Here is a 10,814-nt window from a genome sequence, read left to right on the forward strand (position 1 = left end):
GAAATAAAAATCTGAGTCAGTAATCATCTCACTTGGGAGTTTCTGCTGTTCTGAGAACAAATGCTGGGGACTGCCAACAGGTACTTCTCTGCCCGTAGCCACTGATGAGATCTGCAACAGAGTCAAATGCAAGAAGACCTTGATGCTAAGTGCCTGCAAGCCTTTCTGACCTCTCCCTGTGAGTCGCTCTTGACTCATGAGGGAAGGTAGAGAGGGTGAATTTTTTTTCATTATCTCACAGAAGAGGAAGAATAAAGATTTCTAGAAACTTTAAAGGTCTAGAAATTGTGTTGGCTGAGTCCAGCAACAGAGAGCTTGACTTTAACTTCATTTCAAATACAGGATATGAAAACTGTCACACAAATGCGGAACAGGCACTTAACTGTTTTTCCTTCAACCCCACAAACTCTCTCATCTGCTTTTGGTCAGTCCAACAGAGAACTGCAGGAAAGAATAAGGATAATTAGGAGACTAACCAAGCCCTCTAGGATGCTACCTAAGATTTTTTCATCCTATCCCCTACCCTTGAGGATGACACTTGATTGGAGGTCTTTTCACTCCATCAAGCTAGGAAGAAGTGGAGTATCATCTCTGTGACCTGCACCTAAACAGTCCACAGCTTTCCTTCAGTCCTCAAACCTGTTCTTTGCCACTGTTCTTCAGCATCTCAGTTTTGCTAGCTAAGATATCGCCCTTCCTCATCCCTCACACTATGCTCCTATGCCCCTATCCTTGGTGCAGAAACTGAATTTGTAGAGTTCAGATGAACCTATACTAAAAAGAAGAACTTTGCTTCTTCTTTTGCAATGATAAAACAGGCTTTACTTGCCCTGATGAAGTCCAAGGAAGAAAAGGGCTTCTCCAAGTTCAGGAACTTGAGTCTAGACTTAATGTCATACCTACTACACTCACCATGAGCAGATAAATTGTTAATATTTACGTACAACATTGTATGGTTTCCTTAGATTGAATAACCAGCTCTGAGGGGTGGAATACAAGCAGAAGAAACACTCTTTTTCACGGAGGCATTGACCACAGATGTACAGGGAAAATATTCTGCCTACACATGTGTCACAAAAGGTCAAAGGGAAGAAAATCGAGTCATGGCAAGAGGTAATTTTAATCAGTGTAAGTACATAATGATTTCCATCCATTATCTTACTTATCTTCGTAACATCCCCATAATTAATATAGGTCAGAAATTATTCCAACAGTTTTCATATGTTTTATGTACTCCAATCCTCAGTACAGTAGTTGTATCCTTCATGAGAGGACATGTTAGCAGCAGAACTGAGAAAAGGATTCAGAAGAGCCCTTAGGCTTATATGTTGGAATTTACAGAAAGACCACTTGCTATATATCTATGATATATAACCGCCAAGGTACTTCTTATTTTCTTCTGGGTAATATAAAAATTTGATGTTTTGTTTATCTGGTTTCCTTCATTACACATTGTATGTCTGCCAAAATTAATTCAAAACACCTTTTATTGTCATATCCATCAATAGCATGACATGATTTGTTTTTTAAACATTTGCTGTTTAATACATTCATCTTATAGAAAATGGAGATTATTTCTAGCCCTCATCATGGATTTCCCCAGTCATAAAACATACAGGCTCTACTGTCTTGTTTACTTATTTAAATCAGTGTTCCAAAATATCCTATATATTCAGATGCTAGCATCTGAGAGTCATTGAAAGACACCACCATGAACAGTGTTATTAAAAGCTTTTAAGAGTTGTTATGGCATGGGAATAAAACAATATCAACTCTGATATGCACAAATATACAGCTGATGATTACTCCATAGTGTATCTCCTATCAGAAATGGTTTATGTCATGAGAAGCACAAACCAGTACCTCACAACATTACCTAGAAAAATTATTCAACTTTTATATCTCTAGATATTTTAAACCATCTCTTAGTGTCATGGTCATAGGTGTTGATTTTTCCTTCCATAATCTTGCTTTTTCCACTTTATCTAAGGTGCAGAACACCTAGTTGTTGATTGAAAGAAGCCTAAAATCTGCAGGGACAGATGTAGAAGTCGTTGGACAACTTCCTTAACATGCTAAGTAAATGCTTGTCAAGGCTTAGGTCCAAGACTCAGTCACTTGATTCCCATATGCCAGCCTCTGTATAAAGGCAAATGATACAGATGTCACAGGGTAAATGCTTCACTGACTTCAGAGTACAATCAATCATGCAGTGATAATCCAAGATTATTCAAGGAATTTGTCTTTCCAAGTACCTTTCTGAAAGCATTCTTCACGTCTTTATTCCTGAGGCTGAAAATGAGAGGGCTGAGGAAAGGAGTAATGACAGTGTAAGGGACTGCTGTGAGTGTGTCATCTCCTCATGATGCTTCTGGCTTCAGATAAACAATAGATGCAAAACCAAAGTGGATTATGACCACTGTGAGGTGGGAAGCACAGGTAGAAAATGCCTTCTGCTTGCCCTCAGCTGATGGGATTTTGAGGACAGTGGAAAGAACAAAAACATAAGTGAGGATGATGAGCAGGAAGGTGCCCATCAAACCTGACACTGAGATCACTGTTACAATGAATTCTGTGAGGTCACTGTCTAGACAGGACAACCTCACAACTGCCCGCATATGACAGAAGAAGTGTTTGACAAGGTTGGAGCCACAGAAAGAGCCTCTGAATATCAGTGTAGTCTCTATCACAGAGATAAAGAAGCCAGCAACCCAAGCAGAGGCCAGAAGTTTTCCACATACCATGTTGATCATAAACAATGTATATCTGAGAGGGTTGCAGATGTCCAGGAAGCGATCTAATCTCTCAGGGACAGTGGAGCCTGACAGCCGATCTTTGGGTAAGAGATATGCAACTTGCCCTGACCTCTGATTTTTCCTTCAGTGCTCTGCATAGACTCACATGAAAACGGGCTTGTGGAACGGTGTTATAGATACAAGGGATTATTGTTGAGCAAACTCTTTCTTATTCTGTATTCATGTTAGTGTCCTACAGTGTCTGAGAAGAGTTATCATTGTTTGGGGGAAATAATGTTAGATTAGGACTCAAGTCACATCTTCTCTGATCTTGGCTTTCTATGACTTCAAGGAAGTCACTTTACCATCTTGGCTCTGTTGCTTAGTCTATAAAATAATATCCATCAAGCCACCCAACCTCAAGTTCTAATAGGCAACGTGTCTGTGTCCACATGTGCATTATGTGGCAGTGTTATGTACGAGGTTGGTATGAATGTATGTGTGTTTTACATATCTACATAGGTATGTGGCGTCTGAAAATATATGCATTTACAATGTATGTGCACTGTAATGGTAATGTAATACTACCATTAATGTAATATTAATAGTAAGTATGCAGTGCAGAGTGTTGGTTTTTGTTTGGTTGTTTTTTTTTATACTGCAGGTTCTTATTAGTCATCAGTTTTATACACATCAGTGTATACATGTCAATCCAATCGCCCAATCCAGCACACCACCATCCCCACCCCACCGCAGTTTCCCCCCCTTGGTGTCCATAGGTTTGTTCTCTACATCTGTGTCTCAACTTCTGCCCTGCAAACCGGTTCATCTGTACCATTTCTCTAGGTTCCACATACATGCATTAATATACGATATTTGTTTTTCTCTTTCTGACTTACTTCACTCTGTGTGACAGTCTCTAGGTCCATCCATGCCTCAACAAATGACTTAATTCCATTACTTTTTATGGCTGAGTAATATTCCATTGTATATATGTACCACACCTTCTTTATCCATTCATCTGTCAATGGGCATTTAGGTTGCTTCCATGACCTGGCTGTTGTAAATAGTGCTGCAATGAACATTGGGGGGCATGTGTCTTTTTGAATTATGGTTTTCTATGGGTATATGCCCAGTAGTGGGATTGCTGGGTCATATGGTAATTCTATTTTTAGTTTTTTAAAGGAACCTCCATACTGTTCTCCATAGTGGCTGTATCAATTTATATTCCCACCAACAGGGCAAGAGGGTTCTCTTTCCTCCACACCCTTTCCAGCATTTGTTGTTTGTAGATTTTCTGATGATTCCCATTTTGACTGGTGTGAGATGATATCTCATTGTAGTTTTGATTTGCATTTCTCTAATAGTTAGTAATGTTGAGCAGCTTTTCATGTGCTTCTTGGCCATCTGTATGTCTTATTTGGAGAAACGTCTATTTGGGTCTTCTGCCCATTTTTGGATGGATTGGGTTGTTTGTTTCTTTAATATTGAGCTGCATGAGCTGTTTATATATTTTGGAGATTAATCCTTTGTCTATTGATTCATTTGCAAATATTTTCTCCCATTCTGAGGGTTGTCTTTTCATCTTGTTTATGGTTTCCATTGCTGTGCAAAAGCTTTGAAATTTCATTAGGTCCCATTTGTTTATTTTTGTTTTTATTTCCATTACTCTAGGAGGTGGATCAAAAAAGATCTTGCTGTGATTTATGTCAAAGAGTCTTCTTCCTATGTTTTCCTCTAAGAGTTTTATAGTGTCCGATGTTACATTTAGGTCTCGAATCCATTTTGCATTTATTTTTGTGTATGGTGTTAGGGAGTGTTCTAATTTCATTCTTTTGCATGTAGCTGTCCAGTTTTCCCAGCACCACTTATTGAAGAGACTGTCTTTTCTCCATTGTATATCTTTGCCTCCTTTGTCATTGATTAGTTGACCAAAGGTGGGTGGGTTTTCTCTGGGCTTTCTATCTTGTTCCATTGATCTATGTTTCTGTTTTTGTGCTAGTACCATATTGTCATGATTACTGTAGCTTTGTAGTATAGTCTGAAGTCAGGGAGTCTGATTCCTCCAGCTCCATTATCTTCCCTCAAGACTGCTTTGGCTATTCGGGGTCTTTTGTGTCTCCATACAAATTTTAAGATGATTTGTTCTAGTTCCGTAAAAAATGCCATTGGTAATTTGATAGGGATTGCATTGAATCTGTAGATTGCTTTGGGTAGTATACTCATTTTCACAATATTGATTCTTCCAATCCAAGAACATTTTATATCTTTCTATCTGTTGGTATCATCTTTAATTTCTTTCATCAGTGTCTTATAGTTTTCTGCATACAGGTCTTTTGTCTCCCTAGGTAGGTTTATTCCTAGGTATTTTATTCTTTTTGTTGCAATGGTAAATGGGAGTGTTTCCATGATTTTTCTTTCAGATTTTTCATCATTAGTGTATAGGAATGCAAGAGACTTCTGTGCATTAATTTTGTACCCTGCAACTTTACCAAATTCATTGATTAGCTCTAGTAGTTTTCTGGTGGCATATTTAGGATTCTCTATGTATAGTATCATGTCATCTGCAAACAGCGACAGTTTTACTTCTTCTTTTCCAATTTTTATTCCTTTTATTTCTTTTTCTCCTCTGATTGCCGGGGCTAGGACTTCCAAAACTATGTTGCATAATAGAGGTGAGAGTGGACATCTTTGTCTTTAATTTTTGCCAATTTGATTACTATGTGTCTCAGCGTGTTTCTCCTTGGGTTTATCCTGTATGGGACTTGCTGTGCTTCCTGGACTTGGGTAGCTATTTCCTTTCCCATGTTAGGGAAGTTTTCGACCATAATCTCTTCAAATATTTTCTCTGGTCCTCTCTCTTTCTCTTCTCCTTCTGGGACCCTTATAATGCAAATGTTGTTGTGTTTAATGTTGTCTCAGAGTTCTCCTAGGCTGTCTTCACTTCTTTTCATTCTTTTTTCTTTATCCTGTTCCACAGCAGTGAATTCCAACATTCTGTCTTCCAGGTCACTTATCCCTTCTTCTGCCTCAGTTATTCTGCTATTGATTCCTTCTCGTGTAGTTTTCATTTCAGTTATTGTATTTTTCATCTGTTTGTTTGTTCTTTAATTCTTCTAGGTCTTTGTTAAATATTTCTTTCATCTTCTCAGTCTTTGCCTCCATTCTTTTTCCGAGGTCCTGGATCATCTTAACTATCATTATTCTGAATTCTTTTTCTGTAAGGTTGCCTATCTCCACTTCATTTAGTTGTTTTTCTGGGGTTTTATCTTGTTCCTTCATCTGGTACATAGCCCTTTGCCTTTTCATCTTGTCTATCTTTCTGTGAATGTGGTTTTTGTTCCACCAGGTGCAGGACTGTAGTTCTTCTTGCTTCTACTGTCTGCCCTCTGGTGGATGAAGTTATCTAAGAGGCTTGTGCAAGTTTCCTGATGGCAAGGACTGGTGGTGGGTAGAGCTGGCTGCTGCTCTGGTGGTCAGAGCTCAGTAAAACTTTAATCCACTTGTCTGCTGATGGGTGGGGCTGGGTTCCCTCCCTTTTGGATGTTTGGCCTGATGCAACCCAACACTGGAGCCTACCTAGGCTCTTTGGTGGGGCTAATGGCAGACTGTGGGAGGGCTCATGCCAAGGAGTACTTCCCAGAACTTCTGCTGCCAGTGTCCTTATCCCCATGGTGAGCCACAGCCACACAGCCACCCACCGCCTCTATAGGCAACCCTCCAACACTAGCAGGTAGGTCTGGTTCATTCTCCCCTGGGGTCACTGCTCCTTCCCCTGCATCCTGATGTGCACAATACTTTGTGTGTGCCCTCAAAGAGTGGAGTCTCTGTTTCCCCCAGTCCTGTTGAAGTCCTGCAATCAATTCCCACTAGGCTTCAAAGTCTGATTCTGTAGGAATTCCTCCTCCCATTGCCGGACCCCCAGGTTGGGAAGCCTGATGTGGGGCTCAGAACCTTCACTCCAGTGGATGGACTTCCGTGGTATAAGTATTCTCCAGTCTGTGAATCACCCACCCAACTGTTTTGGGATTTGATTTTACTGTGATTGTACCCCTCCTACTGTCTCATTGTGGCTTCTCCTTTGTCTTTGGATGTGGGGTATCTTTTCTGGTGAGTTCCAGTGTCTTCCTGTCGATGATTGTCCAGCAGCTAGTTGTGACTCTGGTGTTCTCGTAAGAGGGAGTGAAAGCATGTCCTTCTACTCTGCCATATTGGTTCCTTCCCCTCTATTTAATTTTTAACAGGTCACTTTGGAATGGTTTTTTACCGTGTTTCCTGCTTTTCCTCCATACTCCAGAACTCTACACTCCACAGGCCCTCCTTCCCATGTGCTGCCTCTCCCCTTCCCTGCGGACCCTAACCAGTGCAGAGTTTTGAATGTGTAAAATGTGCATAATTATGTGTGAGTGCTTTGTATGGGTATGCATGTATATATGTGCCTGCATATGTGTAGTCATGTATGTATGTGCACATATGTGCATATTGTGTATATTTGTATTCATGTATGCACATATACACATGTGAGAATAGATCCATACACCCATGTGTCTAATAAGTATATTTCTGAAGTTTATAGCTGTCTAAAAAAGAGTTTTCTTTTTGAGTTACAACAGGTACAAAGAAATGAGAATCCACCTCATCTTGCCTTCTAAAGAAACAATGCATCTTCTGGCAAGGCAGAAAGAATCAAATCTATCAGGGATGTCACTCAGAATGGAGCAGACCAATGCAAACTTCTGCAGGGGCTTTGTATTCCCGGGCTCCTCTAGCTTTGGGGAACTGCAGCTCCTGCTCTTCGCATTGTTCCTCTCCCTGTATCTTTTCACCCTGACCAGCAATGTCTTTATTATCATAATCATCAGGCTCGACAGCCATCTGCACATCCCCATGTACCTCTTCCTTTCCTTCTTACCTTTCTCTGAGACCTGGTATACCTTGGGCATTATCCCTAGGATGCTTTCCAGCCTGGTCAGGCCATTTTCTATGTGGGCTGTGCTGTCTAAATGTTCTTCTCTGCTTCGTGGGTCTGTACCACCTGCTTCCTCCTAGCTGTCATGGGCTTTGACAGATATGTAGCCATCTGTGCCTCACTACACTATGCCAGCCGGGTTGGCACCTCCTTCTTGAGTGGGTATCTCTTTGGGCTGGGAATGATACTGGTCATTTTCCACCTCCCATTTGCAGCTCCCATGAGATCCAGCACTTTTTCTGTGACACGCTGCCAGTGCTGAGCCTGGCCTGTGGAGATACAGGCCTGAGTGAGCTAGGGATCCTCCTGGTCTCCTTCTCCTCATCACTATCTCCTACACCTACATCCTGACAGCAATCCTGAGGATCCCCTCCAATGAGGGGAGGAAGAAGCCCTTCTCTACTTGCCCCTCACACCTCACAGTGGTCATTGTTCACTATGGCTGTGCCTCCTTCATGTACCTGAGACCCAAAGCCAGTTACTCTCTTGAGCGGGACCACCTTATTGCTGTCACCTATACTGTGGTAACTCCTCTTCTCAATCCCACTGTTTATAGTCTAAGAAATTGGGCTGTGCAGACAGCCCTGAGAAATGCTTTCTGAGGGAGATTGCTGGGTAAAAGATGAAGGCTACCATAATGGGACAGTTTCCTCTATGTAGGCTGGACATACACCAGAAACCCAGGCCACTGGGCCAGATATTCAGGGCTTTAGACCAAAGCTACCCCACCTCCAATTCCCCAAGAGAGTCCCATCCTGTCTCTTGCATACCACCCGCCCCCCCCGCCCCACCAGGGCTTCTGGGGAATGCAGATGCAGGGCTTCCTGCTCTGGTTACTGTGCTTAACTCACACTGATCTCAGAATCTGAATTTTCACTTTCAGCCTCCCATACACCACACTTAGTTCCTGAAACCCAGTTCATTAAGAATTTTCTAACTGAGCTGAACAAGATGAGGGGAGTTTCAAGTGCCCAAGTTCAAAGCAGGGCTGGCTGGGGTCCTGCCAGGTATACTGTAGAGATTTCTAAAATCATTACATAATTAGATTATCTGACCAATAATATTCTTCCAAGATCTGAAACTCAGTGACTATCAGGTTGGCAAATCAGTTTGAATGCTTTCCTAAATGAAGAGGCCAGTTATTATTATTTTTTCTCTCCCAAAAGGTGTCTTTAATCTTTTTATGTAGTTGTCTTCTTTATCTCTGGCTCATTATTACTTTGCCCTCTTCTTTTTAATTGGCTTTTCTAGTTGGGTAACTTCTATTTCAGAAAATAGATTTATTTCCTATTTTCCTCAATAATAGTTGTTGCTCTCTAATGACCTCCTAATCTTGGGTGTAAGGACCTCTTCACTTGCGTCACTCCCTAATATGGATACTACTCTTTAGAATCTATGGTGGAACTCTCTATCCTGCCTATTTTACTTTCCACTCACAACATGTCATGCACGGTACCAGACATTTCTGGGGATAAGTAAAGGTGGAATGAATTCACACAGTTGTCAGGAAGGAGTTTGAATACAGATTCTGCCACTTACAGTGTGACCCTGGGTAAGTTATTTAATCTTTCTCAGCTTCAAAGTCCTCACCTGTAAAATGGTTGTAACTTCATAGTTTTGTGTTCCTGACTAAACAGGGTCATACGTATAAATAATTTAGTGCAATAACTGGATCATAATAATCTTCCAAATGTCAGCTGCTACTATTAATAATGTGTTAAGCAAAGTGATACTGGCTTTTAGTTTAGGAAGAGGTTATTCTTGGTAGAGGATCATAGCAGATTTCATGTCTAAGGTAGTACTTGAACTTGTTCTTAAAGAATGAGTAAATTTTGAATGCAGTAAGTGGAAATAAAGTACATATATTCTAAGACAGAACAGAATAACTACAGTCTCAGTGGCAAGACAATATAGGCTTATTACAGTGTGGTGAGTTGTCCAGAGGGACAAAAATATCTTACAAATGATGGGTGAAGTTAACTTGGGTTAAGATTTCTTTGAGGAGAGCATTGTGAATACATTGCTTCAGACTTGATGCTTTTGGTAGTGGAAGATAGGACACAGTATACCTTTGAGCAGAGAGTGGGGTTGAATCTGGGAAGTGATTTAGGAAGATTAATCCAACAGCAGAGAGGATGATAAATCTCAGCAAGCAGAAAACAGAGCCAAAAATATCAGTAAGAAATTCATTGCCATCATTTAAAGAAAGGCAAAAAGACCTGAACAAGGATAGAGGTATTGGACACTGAAAGAAATGGAAACATAAGAGATTCTGAAAATGTAGGATTCGTGTGATTCTTCAATGAGTTAGAAGTAGGACAAGACTTAAGAGAGAGGAAAGAACTTACATTGGGGGAATATTTTTCAGATAGGAATCCATATTCTTCCATACTCTCAGGGAAGAAACACATCCTCTAGGGAGAATTCAGTGGAAATCAAATTTGGCAGGAAGAAAGCTAGTGCAAGAGAAGAGAATAGGTTGTAGAGAAGTAGGAGATTTAGTTAAATGGCAGAAAGGACTTGGGTTAGTGGGGAGAAAAGCCATGTACTCTAGGCTCCTTTTCACTAGGTCTGGAAGTAATCTCCTCATTGCATTTAGGTATTTGAGCAAATTCATTTCCAAAACATATTCAGTTCATCTAGCATAACATTCCCTAAATGTACACTCAGCAATGATGGGTAAAGATGTTCTAAAAATTGCTATGTAATACTCAAAGGTCAATCTACCTTCCAAATGTGGTAGTCTTAAGTATGAAAGGCTATAAAAATCACGTGAGGGATCTTTCAGTATATGTTCCTGGGAGCCATCTCAATAGAACTTGACACAATTGATCTGGGGTCACAGGCAGGAATAGTTTACAAAATGTGCCTAGGTGATTCAAATTCCCTCCCTTGATTACAAATATGGCCATGTGCTTAAAAAGAACAAATCCTCCTCCCAGGTATATACACACATATACACATAGCAAAGCAGAGGTCCCTCTGATGTGAACATGACCACATATGCTCAACCCATGGTTCTTTTTTTTTTTTTGGTGGTACACGGGCCTCTCACTGTTGTGGCCTCTCCCGTTGTGGAGCAGAGGCTCCGGACGTGCAGGTTCAGTGGC

General features: G+C 40.8%; 1 pseudogene; it reads left to right on the forward strand.

Annotated features, from left to right (window-relative positions):
- Nucleotides 1-7,436: 7,436 nt before the first annotated feature.
- LOC136139323 (olfactory receptor 10Z1-like) lies at nucleotides 7,437-8,330 on the forward strand (annotated as a pseudogene).
- The last annotated feature ends 2,484 nt before the right edge of the window (nucleotides 8,331-10,814 follow it).

The sequence above is a fragment of the Phocoena phocoena genome, chromosome 1, assembly GCF_963924675.1.
Source record: "Phocoena phocoena chromosome 1, mPhoPho1.1, whole genome shotgun sequence".
NCBI lineage: Eukaryota > Metazoa > Chordata > Mammalia > Artiodactyla > Phocoenidae > Phocoena > Phocoena phocoena.